The 18043-nt window shown below is 36.2% G+C and overlaps 1 pseudogene; it reads right to left on the bottom strand.

Moving 5' to 3' along the window:
- Positions 1 to 9466: 9466 nt before the first annotated feature.
- On the bottom strand, positions 9467 to 13517 carry LOC120182826 (annotated as a pseudogene).
- Positions 13518 to 18043: the final 4526 nt, after the last annotated feature.

The following is an 18043-nucleotide window of genomic DNA, read 5'->3' as shown; positions in this document are numbered from 1 at the left end:
CTTGGTAAAGCGTGCCCCTTACAGTAGGTAGTAATGTGTAACGCCTTTGTTCGGCCTCTTCCTCCGGATGGAATCTCATCATCTGAAAACGAGATGAGATTATCAGCTTGAATATTGTTCACCAGTCGATCCATCTTGCTGACTGGTATGTCTTGTGGCACGAACGTTTGATTAAGGACATTCAACAACGCTTTCGGTGTGCTTCGAGCTTAAAAATAGTGCTAGCATTGAAGTACGTGTAGGTAAGTTGTGGAGCTGTTCTACAATGTTGTACTCGCTGTGCTTCAAGATCTTGAACTCTTTAGCTTCTTCCTCCTTTATAGGTTCATTGACGACTAGCACATCTTCTTTGAATGGCTCCAGTGGTCTTTGCCCCACTTTACTATTGCCTCCTCCGGAAGTGCTCACCTGACACTCGTACTTCCATGGCACTTGCCGATTGTCCTTATATTGAAAAGGCCGCGGTGCGGAGATTACCACCTTGGCTGGTGTTCTCACTGTCATGCTTGCCTTAGGGGTAATTATCAAAGGATTACCCCTACCAAATTTTCTATCTGATGATTCTCCGGTGGCACAAACATCTGCTTCCCAAGAATCTTGAATTTCTTCGTAAAATTCCAACTCCTTTCGATCCATCATGAGCTGGACTAACAATTGAGCTCTGGACAATCTTGCACTTTATGCCCTTCTTTGTTGTGTAACAACAATGGTTACCATCTTCATTTTCTGTCGTATCTGGATATGGTGCAAGAAGCCCTGCCTTCACCATTGGCTCCATACCCAAGCCAAAGGAGACTTGATCTCTGAAACACTTGATTTAACCTTCTTGCCCCCCTCGGTGTAACGGCATTGATTCCTGTCTCCTGATGATTGGGCAAGGGATTCTGGGCGACGTTTGGTGCTCCGGAGTTAAAAGTGATCCAATTCTTGTTACGCATTCGTTGCACAAGTCTCTGAATGCGAGACAACTTTCAATCGAATGCCCCTGCACACCGCCATGGTATTCGCAGTGGGCGCTTTCGTCATACCATTTCGGGTAAGGGGGATTTATTGGATTCATAGGATAAGGCGACACTGCATGAGTGTCGAAGAGCTGTTGGTATAATTCTTTATACGTCATGGGAATGGGGTCAAACTGTTCCCTTTCCCTTCTCTTCTTGGTTCTCTCTGGTTCTGTCTAGAAGTACCGGATGGTACAGCTGCTGTGGAATTTGAGCTTGAGATCGTAACCCCTTGCTGACGTTGTAGGTGTTCACATTGTTGATCTCTCGCTCCTTGTTTTTCATGGGAGGCTTTTTACTGGAGTCTCCTCCCTCAATCTTCCCTTGTTTAATGGCCAACTCGATCATTTCACCGGCCATGACTAAATCTGAAAAACTCCCTGACGTGATTGCTACCAAATGCCCGAAGTAAGGTGCCTTCAAGGTCTGTACAAATAGCTTTCTTGTTTCCTTTTCATCCAAGGGTGGATGAACTTGCACAGATAAATCCCTCCATCTCTGTGCGTACTGTCGGAAACTCTCATTATGTTTCTTCTCTAGGCTTTGTAGCATGACCCGGTCTGGTCTCATATCGTTGATATCTTATACTGCTCCAAGAACTTGGCTAAGTCTTTCCACGTCTTGATATGAGTTCGGCTAAGCTGGTTGTACCACCGAATAGCTGAACCGGACAGGCTCTCTTGAAAACAATGGATCAGGAGTTGGTCATTCCCGCCATATCCTGTCATCTTTCGACAGAACATAGTAATATGGGCCGAAGGGCAACTGTTCCCGTCGAACTTCTCAAACTCAGGAACTTTAAACTTTGGTGGAAGCACCAAGTCTGGAACTAGGCTTAGCTTCATTGCGTCCATCCATAATAATCATGGTCTCCCTGGACCATCTTTATTTGATCTTCTAATATTTTATCTTTCTTCCATCTTTTTGGCTTTATCTTCCTCGTCAAAGTCTGGGACATTATAATCATCCGGATGATCATCAGGGATGATTGTAGAAGTTTGTATCTTCACAGGTGCAACTTTCGCTTTGGTAGCGAATGAGTCCCCGGGTAGTGCTGCTTTCCCTTTAGTAGCAGATGCGTCCCCGGGTAATATTCCGGGTGAGAGAACCACTTGCGGGGTTGGTGGTATGGCCACCCCCTCGGAAGAGATGCCCCCTGATGCACTAGCTTGCTGTAGACCTGACAACTTGGCTACGATTTGGTCGACCAAGGACTCCTGATTTTTCTGATGGACTCAAGAGTACTTTCACTGTTCTGAGCCATCTTGTCTTCTAGTTCCTTTTGAAGTCTTGCCATGTGTTCTTCGATCTTCTCCATTCTGGCTTCCATTTGTCTCTTTTTGCTCGAGTATTGTGCGGGTGATGTGTATCTGATCTTGTGGTGGTAAGCTCGGTGTCTGAGACATATTCTGTTGGTTAATACGAATGTAAAAACATGGAGAAAAAAAAAATATATATATATAAAACACATGAAATATAAAATGCAAGAAATGCAATGCATGATGTATGCAATTGGAGGCATTGATCCATAAAAGTGTTCATTATTATAAATAATCCTTATTCAGACAAAAATGTTTTATCTTTTTAGAGACATAAAAACAAATTAAAGGTACATTCGGACTAAATCCTCTAGACCCCGAACAGCTTCCAGTAGGTTGACAAGCTTCTGCCTTCATCTGTCACTGGTTGAATGCCTTGTCGAACCACACCAGCTTCCCTTGCTAGACCGTGAAGATGACGGGCTGCTTTTGCACTTGATCTAGGAAATCTCGGATGGTTGCGTCTCGGGCCTCACCCTTCGCTGTGCTTGTTCCCAACGAAAACGCCATTGTAATCCTCCGTCGAAAGGCACTATCTGAAGCTCGTTGCTTGTCTCTTGAACCCTATAATAGCTTCTCAGCTATTGTCTTGCCATCTTTCTCATGTTGTTTTTCTAAGTCAGCTACCCGAACTCTCAAGCGCTGGTTCTGATATTGACTATCTGCCAAGCGTCTTTGGGCAGTCTTCATCTGTTCCTTCCAAGCTTTCTCATCAGGCCCCTCAAACTTCCTTTTCAGGCTATGAGCTTCGTCTTTCCAGTATTCAGAGGTTACCTTCAACTTGGAGTTATCTTTGACCTTATCTTGATACCCCTTTCTCAAGTCTTCGAGCTCAAAACGGACTCTTTTTTGTTCTTTTTCTAGTTTTTCTGCCCGATCTTTCTGAGAGTCAGCATCAAGCTTCCACTGATAACGCTCAGCTTCAAGTTCCTTTATTCTTTGCTTCAGCTCATTATTCACGGCTTCAAACTCGGTCTTGGCTATCTCGAGTTCAGAAGGGACATGTCTGAGATGTTCTTCCATGGTCCGGGTGTCATCACAGTCTGGCACCGGGACATTGTCATTCTTTCTCAATCTTCGCCACTCCATATAATCTGGAGTGAGCATGCTTCTGGCAGCTACAACATCCATTCGGAATACTTTCCTCCACGAATCGGCTGCTTCTTTGATCATCTTCTTATAGCTGTCGCCGTGATACTCAAACTCTGACCTAGCTAAACTGCATGTTGCTGGGACAAACTGACGTGCTCCATACTGTCTAAGTGCTAATAACGGAGCATACCCGACTGCTCCCCAAAGTCCAAGTAAGGTCACAGTGTCGGAGTCACCACACGAAAAAGAACATCGCTGAGGTAACCAAGGGGCTCTCCAGATAATATCTCGGTCTTGAAGGTGCGTAAAGACCTTCATCCATTTTTCTTTTGAAGCGCCTTCATGCCATTTTAAGGTAATAATTCACCTAGAGGTGAATAGGTGCTGAAACGGCGGTAGGCAACCCCGTCAGTCTTCCAGAAGTGGCTGTGAATCCAGACCTGAAGGAGCTGAATGCACCCGGTGAATCTTCCTCCGCCAGTTCTTCGGCAATGGTTGAGCGATCGAAAGGTCTCAGCCAAGATGGCTGGTGCTGGGTTAACTCGTTTAGAAAGTTGCTCAAATAATTCCACCACGGCAGCGTCAATGCACCCCAAAGCCTTCGGAAATATGATTAAACCGTACAGACCCAGTGCAAAAAGGTCTATAGTCTTCCACTCATCAGGGGGGTTTTTCATTAGTTGCTTTATATGGATCCACTCGATTCCTTCCCCGCTACCTTTGTGCCGGAGTCGATCAGTCACCCACTTTTCATCAACCCCTGCAATCCTGGCCAGTCCGTTCTTGAAGGGCTGACTCTTGATATGTTTAATATATGCCCTCTCTAGTTTGATGCTTTCGCAGTGCAATAGAGTAGTATACTCTTCGATAGTAGGCACCATGTCTTCCTGGTTAAAGGTGAAACAACTATATCCCGGGTTCCAGAATTGAATTAATGCTCGGAGCAAGGGCTCATCAGTCTTGACATGGAGCAAGAGGGCGATATCACCATATCGTTGGCTGAACTTCTGCTTTCTGTCATTCTTCCAACTGTCCCAAATGTTTCGCAGCTCTTGGACATTATTCTGTTTCAGGCTGACAGCGGCATAACTAACCAGTTCTGACCATAGTTTCCCTGAAGACTGTCTCCCTTCTCCTTCTGAGCCTTCTCGGACCATAGTCGTGCCTCAGCGTTTTCAATCTCTTGTATTACAACACCTTTGTCCATTAATTCGAATTATTTTGTGTATAACAAACGCTTTTTAGGGATCAATAGCCTCTTGTAATGATGCAAATGCTAGAAAACAAACACAAAGGCAAAAACGTTAGTAAAATAAGAATACAAATAAAAATGACGGAAAAAAAAAAACGCAACAAAAACATGGTTAGGGTAAAAAATCCTAATTTTGGAACGTGGTTTTGGGGTAGGCTCTAATTCTTCATGGTCTCCCGGTTTAGGTTTTAAAAACGGTACCCGAGTTTTTCCTTGTCGGTGCCCCCTTGGGCTTGCCAGACCCTTAGTCCTAAACCCATCACAGGCTTGTATGGACTAAGTTAAACTCGAGGGGACACATTCCCTTATGCCCGCACGGTGAATAAATTCACACGAAGACATAAGGTATATGAATCCCGAAGGCTACTTGCTAGGCCCACGGTGAATAAATTCACACGAAGGCGTCGCTTTCACCCCCACTTAAAATAGGGTTCGGAGCTCGGGTCTAGAGCCTTAGATGAAAATGTTTGGAAAGCTGAAATCATTAGAAAACGGTCAGTCCAACTATTTACTCGAAAAATATAATCAAAAATAAGTAATAAAGATCGAAATATTACCTTAAAATTTAAACTTACCCTTTTCGTTAAAAAGACAACTGGAAATTACCTTAGCCTGACTCACTTACCTGTGTCCCCAGCGGAGTCGCCAAGCTGTCGCAACCGTCTTTCAGTTGGGCCCCGGAATTGGGCTTCGACTTAGAAAAATGTGGATTGGAGTCGCCACCGATCATTTATTTAAAAATAAATGGGTTGATCGGATACCCTACTTCTTACCTGATCTGCGTCTTACCAGAACTATATCGGGCTCGGGAGTCGGTTACGGTCAAGGAAGGATTAGCACCCTTGAACCGCCCTTTCGGTACTACGTAATCCAGTTGTCTTAATTAAGAAATGTAAATTTAAATTAAAATGTAAAATGACGGTCCAAATTACTACCTCAGATTGCTTAAATTGTACCCTTAGAAATCAAGACACATATTAGATAAAGAATGCAAATAAAAACACCTAAGGTAAAATGGAAAACAAATAAGATGAGGAAAATACGAGTATAAAAATAATGTATATGGTGGTAATAATGATAAAGATATAAACAATGGGAAAAATAAAAGGATATATATAATAGTAATAAATAAATAAAACTAAAAACTAAAATAAATCACCATAATCAATATGTACATGTAACTAATAAAAAAAATGAAAATGAAATAAGAAAATATATATAAACAATAATAAAAAAAAGTGTAACATAATAGCGTATAAAGTAAACACATAAAGTTAATACGAACATATAATAACATTAATACCCTTATATAATAGCTAAATATAGAGGGAGGGAAAAATAATAATATAGAAAAAAATAATAATGTAAATAAATATAATATAAAGAAGTAAAAAATAGGGTAAATACAAATGTGTACATATATATATATATAACATATAAATGAAATAATACTATACTAAATAATGTATACGAATGTTAAAAAAAAATATAATATAAATATATATAATATTATATGTAATAAAAAGATAATTAAAACTAATATCCCGAGAAAGGACTAAAATGAAAGAATTGCAGGCTAGAGGTCAAAATTCAAAGCAATATCGGGGTCAAGATAATCTTTAGAAGCTGCGAGGGACCAAAAGGGTAGTCTACCCTAATTTATTAAAAACACGTGGGTCACCGGCATAAAATCAAAAATCGTTTCAGAAAAAACTTATTTCCTTCATTTGATACAACCCAAAAACCGTGAGCCTTTCCCCATTTCACAGCATTCTCTCGCCTGTTCTTCGAGATTGAAGAACAGGTCCCTGATCCCAGATTCCGGCCACCATGGCCACTTCAAGCCGCCTCGCCGGCCGCCGTAGAACGCGCCGGCCGCCGTTCTCGGCGCAAACCTTGAAAGTTTCGTTTTTTCTGAAGCCCACACCCCTCGTCACTAAAACAACCACCATTTTCTAAAATAGCCTCGTGGGGGTGTAGATCTAGAAAAGAATTTTCGCACCCCCTACTCCGGTCATCGGCTTTCAACGCTTAAATATGGGAGAGACAACATGCAAAAAAAAAATCACGGCCCTCATGCGAGATCGACAGTAACCAACGAGGTAGAGCATGCTTACCCTTTTTATTCAATTTCGAAGTTGTACAAAATGATTTGGTTCACTGCTTTGTCTGTGTATTTTTTTTTGCGCTATCCCCCATCGTAGTGTTTACAAATGGATCTATTATACTGAAAACAACTATTTTTTAGACTCCTATTTAAAAATAGAACTCTATGCGTTGTTTTGTTGATGATGGTTGGCCTCATGTGCTTTCCTTGCGCCGGAGAACTCGACTGTTGGAGGTGAGTCATACGACCATGAGATTCGGCGTGGGACGAGGCGCCGCTTGGGAGGCTAGGGTTCTGGAAACCCTAGCTCGCTGGAATGGTTTGCATGCAGTGGGCTGTTTTATTTTCGTGTAATGGGCCTGTAATATGTAACCCCATGAATAAACAAATAAATATTATATTCTATAATATAGTTTGAAAAATAAAAAAATATTATAAAAACTATATCAATGGATGAAATTCGATGTCTTCAGTCTAAAGACAATAAACTTAATAAGACTCAATTGACTCGTGTAAGGAACTAGAATATCAATAAGAGATAAGTTTAAGTTCAGTATTTAATCATTACGTCAATTAGTCTCAGGACTTGTAAATTATGATTAATCTCGTTAAAGGTTAAATGCCAAAAGTACTTGGATAAGAAACTACGAAAATACTCGTGTGATGTAAAAGATAAGATTGTCCCTGAAAGTGAAAATAACACTGTTAATCGATCATAACCTTTGAGATGGTAAAGACTTAGAATTCTGATTCTTGAATAAACTCCTAAAGACTAATTTACCAAAAGTAATGTATATGTCATAATTAAATGAAATGATTGAAATATCCTCAAAGAAAAAATGACTTAGAATTTCTAATTCATGCGAACACCCCGGAGGCTAAATTACTGAAAATACTTACACGTCTGAATTACTCGAAATGATTATATATATAACAAGTTGAACTGAATGGAAGTATTATACGTATCCGAATTGTTGAAATGATCGAATTACTCTAAAACTCTGAAATGATCGGGAAAAACTTAATACTATGACCTAAGTACCCTCACGACTTAGAATTAAGTGGATGACTTGGATAAGTCTGGAAAAGCTGATAACTTGGATCGTAAATTCTGAACTTGTATTTTAATTATAAATTGTTTTTATGATTTTACACGTTTAACAAGATTTATTTTTCATGGATTTTTATTGTGGGTCTTCCGGTGACCCTAATATGACACCTCGAATCGATCGGTCACCCGCATCGGTATGTGGGTGTTACATCGGATGATATCGAAGCTCTCAAACCAGAATTCAATGGCAGGCACGTCTTCTTTGATGCCCCATTGCTGTTCTTATTGACTCGTCGCTGCAGCACACCCTCGGGAGTGTAATTCGTGGCAGACCTTTTCTCGAAATTAGCTTGGAGCCTACCGTATGGCATGAAGATGCACTCCTTCCTCCTGCAGAAGTGATCGAAACAATGCAGAATGACTTTCCTAGTGCCCAGGATGTATAGGCTTTGAGATTATGTTTACTTTATTCGCACTAAAAAAAACTATATAATATAAACAGATAATTGAATCCATTAACTTATTAAAATCTATATAAGTCTGCTAAATATTTAAAATCTATATAATTATACTTTTTACTATTATTTATTTATTTTTGGTTTTAATAATAAAGTGGTCCTTGAATTTCACTATGATTCCTAGCTTGATCCTTCAACTTTTTCTGATCCTTAAACTATCATTTTGTTCCTAGTTTATCTATAAAAAAACATTACCAACTAGTAAGAATATAACATAGGACACGTTTTTATTGGACACCATATATTTTTGGGGTAAACTGAGAAAAAAATATATTTAGGTACTAATTTTAACAAAAAGAAGTTAAGGACCAATCTAAGTATTTGGTATAGTTCAACTTCAGTGATAAAACCTTTATTTTTTAACCAGTAAAAGTGGAAATTTTTTGGTTGCCCTCCTGGTTATAAAGTTTTTTCCTGATTAATCCGGACTGACTCACGTTGAACACTTGGCTTTCTCCCAGCAAGGTTTTTTTGCATACATAAGAATTCGAATGAGAGAGCTTAAGCGATATCAAGCTGCTTATCACTTAAACCAACTTAATGATAGTAAAAGTAAAACTTTAATTTGGTCAATTATCCAAATAGACTGAATAGGTAAGTCAAAGCTAAAGTTTATTTTCCAGTCCAAAAGAGGTTTGTTTCTTGAAGTTGAAGTATAGTATGATACTTGAAGTTGAAGCAAAATATGATACTTTGCGGTTAAAGATAAATATGCATTCTAGCAATGCCGTATGACCAATGTCTCATTTAACCCTCGAATAAAATATACATTAGCATAATGCGTGATTGCAACATTTCTTTTTCTTGTTTTATTTTATTTTAATGAGATGCACTAATATGAAACGTAGACGGATACATAATTTTATATTGGGAAGAATTTATAAATTTTTAGAGATAAATAGATTTTAATAGAACCTATCTAAATTGTACAAATTTAAAACTTTTAGGAGGGGACTATCGGCAAAATTTTAGAGACAAGTCCCAATCTCACCTCTTCTCATAATTGTAAAGTAATGTTTTCACTGTTTAAACCTTCAACAAATGAAGGTAGAATAATACAAGGGGCTTGAACACCTCTTAGTTCAGCCATGCAAGTATCTTACAATACTCATCAACCCTATATATATATATTGTTTCTAAAAGGAGGCAACCGATTCTACTTCATCTAATTGCAACAATCTTGCGAAAAACCCGACTAGTGGCGCTGTATTATATGTGCAGGCCTCGGTCTGCATATAATTATCTTTGATCCATGAAATTATCTTGACAATCAGGTCCCCCGACCAATGCCCCAACCAGCACATTTGGATTCGGCTCGACCCGACCATACCAATTGTCATAGCCTTGGTGCACCCAATGAACCCTTTATTTTCTCTGTATGACAGTATGGATGCCCCTCTGTGGTGCACCCTTGTGGGGTACTTTGAACCATAACCCACTAAATAACTCATGTTTCACAGGGTTAGACCCTAGTATGTAATCTACTTGAGATTTGCAAAACTGATGATCTCTTCATGATCCACCGTCCCGGAAGGGCATTGGAGGTGTTCATTCGAGTAGCGGAGGAAGTCGGAGTAGACGGTGAGAAGGAACGCCGCCGTCGACACGTATTGCATGTTGTTCCATTGCCGGGTGTATAAAAGACCGCCCGGGGTACGTTCGATGTTGTCGTTGGTGGCATTGTTTTTGTTGAGACATGAGCATAGGTAGTACTCGGCTTTGGATCGGTATTGCTTCAGAATGTGAGCCTGCCGCTTTTGTTTTGCTTTGTTCAACAACTGCGAAAGAACATTTGAAATATTCATTATAAACACATTGGATTTATTTCAATATGTATAAAGTATTCTAAATATTCTCTCTACATATGAAAAATATTATTTAAAAATTAAATATAATTGTAAAAATAAAACATCGCATCGACTCACTGGAATTAGCAGTGGGACCAAGTCCTGCTGCGGATGTGGCTTGTTTTCGGGATGTGCAAGTTCCTGTTTTTAATTTTAAACTTTTTTATATTATTTATTATTTTATTAATTACGTATAACTGAAAATTTATTTATATGTACCTGTACGAAAACTTTAGAGTAAATTACATATTTATAATTAAACTATTAATTTTAATCTATTTTAATATTTAAATTTTTATTTTTTAAAATCATACATAACATCTAATTTTATTTCATTTTATATTCATCGTTAACAACTTAACGTATTTATTACTTAAATTATCCGTTTTAATACCTCAATTTTCTATTTTTCAAAACTTAAAGATAAATTTTGAACAGATGCTAATAAAACAAAAATTAAATTTTTAACGATTAGTACTAAAATAAAATAAAAAATAACTTTATGTATTTTTGAAAAATTAAAAGTTTAGATACTAAAAAGATTAAAATTAATAATTTAAATACTAAACATAATTCACTTAAAATTATATATTATTAAAATATATTTATCTTAAAAATATTTTTAAATCAGTCCAGATAAAAAAAATTGTGTGGTTATTTTCAATATAGGAGGCCCTACCTTACAAAGTTCAGACAACCCTATCACACACACTCCAGGATCTGCCACGGTGCTCCATTCCTCATCTCTCCTATCTATCTATTATCTATCCCCTCTAATTGTGGAGCACATACACTTTGCTGCTAAGCACATCTGGTCTTTTCCACTTGTAAGCTACGTGGCACTAATATACTATTTTTGACATTAATGAAATTTTAAAACTTTGAAATAGAGTATGATATAAATGCTATGTATTTATTAAAATTTAAAATAAGACACAATTATATATATAATTTAAAATATTTATATGAATATAAATAGATGGTTGAGAAAAGATATAAAAGAATGAATAATATAATATGAATGTAACTTTTTTTTAAATTTCAGTCAGCTATTTATATTTATCTAATAATATTATATTAATATAAAATTAAATAATTTTAAACAACATAAGTGAATTCTGTATTTTTTTTTTATTTAGCATATGATAAAAGTTATTAATATGTGAAACCTTTATAGAATATATAAAATCTAAGATTTACGTTACAATAGGCACATGTAATGGGATCATATTTAAACGGCACCTTAATTAGGGGTTACTCACTTTGGTGTGAAAAGTGAAACTATTATTGGATGTTTGAATCAAGGCAAAGCAAAATCCCATGAGGATTTGGGGTTTCCAAATGACCACAGATATCTTATTGGTCTAATTCTTCCCTTTGTTCTTCTACTCTTTCGGACTTTCAAATTTAGTCTTTAGCTTTTTTAATTCCAATAATTTAATTATTTTACTTGCCAAACTTAAATTATGAAATTTTGATCATATTCAATTTCTACAAATTAATATAACATCATTTTATATTTACATATTGTATTTTTTTATACACAAAAGTTTAGGTCAATGGTGGCTCCCCAGTCCAGGGTCAGGGCATACCTTAAACCCAATTGGGATTTACATAGGACTTTACATATTGTCCACCAAGAGTGACGGTGTCGGGATTCGAATTTGACCTTACAAGCTCAAATTTTTGAATCTCAACAACTTGTATCAACACTCGTTGTCATTTACATATTGTATATACAAATAAAGATATTTTCAGTATAAAAATAAATAAATATACTTATTTTTAAAAAATAATAATTGAATCAAATAAATTTCCATGCGTTCATCAAGTTTTGATATATATTATAACTTTAATTATGAAGTGATCATAAACTCCCAATAAAAAGGAAATGACAATAAACACCCCAACGAAAACAAAAAGGCAAAGGCATGTCATGTCATGTTGCATAAAAGAAAGAAAAAGGAAAGTTGAAAGGGAGGGAGAAGAATTACCTTTGATGCCAAAACTTGAAGACCAGCATACTTGACATCCCAGCTGAACTCAGAGATGGCCCAACCAATCCCACCAAAACAAGAGCCTTGCTAATCACATAGTTCAAGTAATCCTCCTTGTCGGTGGCCTCGTACAACCACAACGCTGCCCACAACAGCTCATCCTGAACCCGCTCACCGACTCATAGTACCTCTTCACCACCCCCACACTCCCATCGTATTTCCCTCTATACTTGTCCCCAAACTCAACAACTACACCACCAAAACCAACAACCATTTCACCATCATCACATAACATAATGTCATTTTTTTTATAAGCTAAGTAGCTAACAAATGACATTTGTTTCCTTTACAAGTACCTCTTGGGCATGGTGCAAGAGCAAGTTAGAGTAATGTGGGTTTGTTTTCTTGAACACGATCGAGGCCGCCGCCATTGCCGCTGCCGTCTCACCTGCGAGATCCGACCCCGGGTTGTTCTTGTCGATCTTGTATGCTCGGCGTGAGGTGGTCATATCCTCTGGTCGTTGCCAGCAGTAATGGTCGGTGTCACCATCACCTACCTAATGGCAATTGACAACAGCCAACAAACAAACGTTATGCGTTTGAGATTTTATAATTATGAAACTTACTCGCTTGAAAGTTTGGGAAATGGAACAACCTCCGCCCACAGTACATTTGGGCTCGTGTGTGCCTTAATGAAGTAATCCGTCCCCCATTTAATGGCTTCTAAAGCATGCTCTAGTTCACCGGCATCGGCGATTTGATCTCGGAATTCGATGACACCCCACGACAACATCGTTACTGTGAAAGCCATCGGGAGTCCGAATTTGACATGATCTCGGCGTCGTAGTATCCTCCAACTAAGTCCACCTACAACAGTTCAGTTAGGGAAACCAAAGCATTTCAATGAGTTTGGGGAATCAGGGTCATACTCCTTGTTCCAATCCGTCGGTGAGGCCAGAATGGTCTCGCCAATTGACACGTTGGTTGTAAGGTAACCGGCCGGATCTCTGGGATTCAAAGTAGAGGAGGCTCTTCGTTAATGCATCGCCGTAATCAAACGCTTGAGCTGTTGCAAGGAAAACGGTGAAAACAGAGAATAAAAAAGGCAACAATGCAAATCTGGGGATTTGTTGATGATTCTGCTCCTCCATTGTCCCTTTCTCTTTAGGGAAATATAGCAGCACACCCCCTTTGGCTTTAGCCCTCTTTCTTTGAAATGTGTCGTTTTATAATACGGGTCGAGCTGAGTGACTCGGTGATTGATTTTCATGGGCATGCGGGCGGTCTCTTTACAATCAAAAGCGTGATTTAAGCAATGGTTTGCTGCTATTTTTGTGGTGGTATACAAAGTTTGAACCAGAGTGGACTTGTGTGAGAGAAACGGAAAACATGGGAAAGTCTAGGGGTGATCAACGAAACCGAGAAAATCGAAAAACCGATACGAACCGAGTAAAACGGTTTGGTTCGGTTTGATTTGACTTTAAACGGTTCGATTTTCGGTTCGATTTAAAGGCTTCATTTTTTTGATTCGGTTCGGTTCGGGTTTTCCATATGGAATCCATTTGTTTCATATTAAACCGAATAGGCAATTTTTGTAAAAAAAATATAGTTTCAAGTGATTTTTTCATTGAAAAACCGAACCGAACCGAAAAAACCGGTTTCGGTTTTTTCGATTTTTTAACTATTCGGTTTCGGTTTCGATTTCGGTTTAAATATTGAAAAAACCGTTTATTTCGGTTCGGTTCAATTTTTGATAAAAAACTGAACCGAACCGAACCGAATACACCCCTAGGAAAGTCATTGGAAGTGAGATTTTGTGGAAATTTTGACCTCAACCATATACTTTTTAATTATTTTTCTTAATCTCACATAAGTTGGAGGGAATTTGTAAAGTAATATTTTTTTTATTAGTTTTAAGAGATTATATGTTTGAAATTTTTTAATTATTTGACAATGAAAATTTAAATAATCATGTTAATATATTATTCGAACTCAATATCTCTAAAAGTAATTATTTTTTTAACTATAAAAATTATTTGATTCGTGCATATAAAATAATATTTAATGTTAAAAGAGAGAGTTATTTGAATTGTTTAATGCTCTGAGCGTTACATAAGATTTACATCTCCGTTCCCTATGAGAGTGAATGAGTTGTGAGATTCATGGGGGACCGTGCTCATAATAAGGGGACTGCTGATACCAATAATAATAATAATAATAATAATAATAATAAAAGAATGAAGAAAAAAAGCTGCCGACGGAGTTTTGAGGGTATGGAGCTTCACTCTCTTTGCTCTTTCACAGCCCCATTGTCTTTTTTTCGTTTGTGGTCACAGTACAAACACAATACACATTGCCAATGTCACCATGAAATCATAAAAACTTAAAGATATAACCCACCACCACCAACCTGGCCAATGCCACCATGAAATCACAAGGTTAAAAAAATCATAAACTTTTATTAATATTTTGTTGAGACATAACTTGTATTTTATAAAATATTTATGTCATGTAAAATTTAAAATTCCAAATCCTCACCCTCGCAATCAACTAAGCACAACTATTTTACCCAAAACTAGCTTCATCATCATTATTACCTGCAACAGTCGTCTTTCCTTCCAATACCTGCTTTATAATTTGCTTTAGTTGCTTAAGCTTTCGCCTGAAGATTTGCTTTTCTTTTTGGGTCGAAACCCTAAATCCGTTACATTTGCACTTCATCTAGCGGCATTTCAATTATGCACAACGAACGGGATTTATATCGGGATGAGTTGTAGTAATCAGCGGGGCGTTGCCGTGATTGGGATTGAAAGAGGGTTTTGAAATCAGTGGAGCAATCGTCAGACAGGTAATGACCCAAACTCACTGAAATAAGTTTGAGGTTTTTGAAATACAAATGGTAGCTTTTTTATATATATTTTATTGCTGAAATTTAAAAAGTAAAATTAATTAACGATACTTGATGATTTCTTAATCTCGATGGTAAATTCTTCAACACTTTAAAGATTGGTTTTATTTTAATGATATAAAATGTGAAAGGGTTTCAAAATTAAAATAGAATTCTAACTATGTTTCTTAATTTATATATTTTGTAATTTTAATTTGAAAGTTTCAAATTCTGACGTAATTCCTTTAAATTTATATTTATTAAATCTGAATTTGAAAGTTTCAAATTCTGAGGTAATTTTTAAAATTTTATGTTTATTAAATTTCAACTTGAAAGTTTCAAATTCTGAGGTAATTTTTTAAATTTTATTTTATTAAATTTGAACTTGATAGTTTCAAATTCTTAGGTTTTTTTTTACCGTGAGGGAAAATATCGGCACGCACCCCCCCCCCCCGCCCCTTTCTTAAATGTGTCTTTTTCACGACGGTCGAGTTGAGTGATTTTCATGGGCATGTTAGTAGGGATGGATATAAGATCCGAATATGATTGGTTCTGCTCCGATTAGATCAAATATTTTTTTTTAAAAAAAATTAAGGTTTGGGTTAAGTCGGATCGAGTTTTTGTAGAGGTTATGTTTAGATTTGGATTTAGGGTGAAAAATTATTTGATCCGACTCGATTCGAAAAAAAAAATTTATCTTATATATTTAGGGATAATTGTAATATATCCCTCTATATTATTTTTTTAATTAAACCCTTACTTTTATTGAATAAAAGTAATATCTTTTAACAATTATATTATTTCAGATTAGATCGGTCGAGTTCAAATTTTATCTCAAAAAGACATATCAGATTTAGATCGGTGGAATGTGTATATTTTTTGGGTTGAATTTAGATCGAATGAATAATATATAATTTCGGGTCGGGTCAATTTGAGTCGAGCTCGAGTGTTGCTGAGCTTGACTTGACTCAAAAATTCTAAATGGAGTTTGACTCAGCTCGAAAACTCGCGAGCCTAAAATTTTCAAGCTCAACTCGAACTTGAAACAATGAATTGAAGCTCGTAAAAGCTCGAAATAGAAAAAAAAATCTTAAACTTAACTCGATGAAATCACAAACTCAAACCTAAACCTTAAATATGAAAACTTAATATTACATTTTCTTTTAAAAAAAATCAACACATTATTATTATTATTAATTTTTTTTAAAAAACAAAATCTAATATATTATATTTTCGAGTTACTTCCAAGTTTTTTTGAGTAAGATGTTTAAACTCGTTTCGATTCGTTAAAAACTAAGTCGAGTCCATTCAAATAGAATATTTATTAAACTATGGTCAAATCAATCTTAAATAACTCACAATCTATCTCATCTCATTTATATCGATACTCGAGTCATCCCTACTAGGGCTGTAAATGAGACGAAACAGATCGCGAGCTACCCGAGATTGGCTCGATCAAGGCTCGATAAATACTCGAATCGAATGGACTCGACTCGAGCTCGACTCGAGTACTTAATGAGCCTAAACGAGCTACTCGATATTCGACTCGAAAAGCTCGTGAGCAGCTCGAAAAATGTTATATTATAATTTTAGATTTTTTAAAATTATATTATTAAAATACACTATTGATAATTATAAAATTTTAAAAATATATTAAAATTCTATAATACAACTACTTCAAATTTTAATTAATGTCCTTATAATAAACCCTAAACTCTAAATCCTAAACTCTAAACCATAAATCATAAATCATAAATCCTAAACCATAACCATAAACCATAAAACCCTAAATTGAACTTATCTCTAAATCGATACCAAGTCGATTAATTAATGTCTTTGCAATAAATCATAAATCATAAACTATAAACCCTAAAACCTAAAAACCTAAATCTGATTATGTGATAGGGGTTAAGTTATGCACATGAAGGTAACATACAAATTATGCAAATAATGTTATGTGACTCCTAAATAAATCATCGTATACTTATACATAAACATATCAACATGCAAAATAATATACACAAAATTAAAGAAAACAATCCTAAACAGGGACTAAATTAAGAAATCTAAATGCGAGGACTAATTTAAGAAACATACTAACTTTAGAATGATGATTAAATTCACATAAATGTAAAATTAAACTTACAAATTGGAATTAAACCAATGACTTAAATACAAAATGTGTATAAACTATAGGGTCTTATATGCAATTGATCTTATTCGGTTAAGATAAAATAATATGAAAAATAACATAATGACACCTGAACATTTAAAACAAATAAGAAAATTTAAACAAATGTGATTGAAATACAAAAATTAAAATATACATACCAAACTATAAATTTATTAACATGCATATACATGTTTATACATACCAAACTAGAATTAATGGATCTAAAACATATGCCCTTAGATTAACATTACCTTCCGAACATCACTGGAACAGAACTGGATGTGACTTCTCATCCAGCCTGGTTTATAACTTGACACCACATTTTCTCAAATTCCTTTTGAGCAGTGCCATCTAGGGGCCAAAAATAATGAACCTGCATATGCAAAATCTAACTTCAACCACTACTATTAGAAGAAAAAAATTCAACACTAAATAGATTTTCAGGTTGCTTTAAAACGGGAAAAGAGATTGATTATAGACAATTAGGAATACGGAACGAAAACATTGTTCATCTCAACTAACGAAAGGAAAACATAATAAAATCACCTTATCTATAGACCTATTTGCTAGTTGTCGGCGATAATCAATCTCACTTCCAACCAAAATAATCTCACAGTTTTTTCCAACTTATCTACTAATTTTAGGAAGTCTCTCGTTGCATACCATCCTGTATAAGAAATTATGAAGAGGGGGAAAAGCCTCATTAATTGTTAACTACGGAATAATTGAAGTCATACAATCAATTGACTCGAAAGGAATTGATTTTTCTGAAAATACCTGATTTAAATCATTTGGCGCC

The sequence above is a fragment of the Hibiscus syriacus genome, unplaced genomic scaffold (genome assembly GCF_006381635.1).
Source record: "Hibiscus syriacus cultivar Baekdansim isolate YM2019G1 unplaced genomic scaffold, ASM638163v2 tig00112738_pilon, whole genome shotgun sequence".
Lineage (NCBI taxonomy): Eukaryota > Viridiplantae > Streptophyta > Magnoliopsida > Malvales > Malvaceae > Hibiscus > Hibiscus syriacus.
This window is presented reverse-complemented; position numbering and strand designations above follow the sequence as displayed.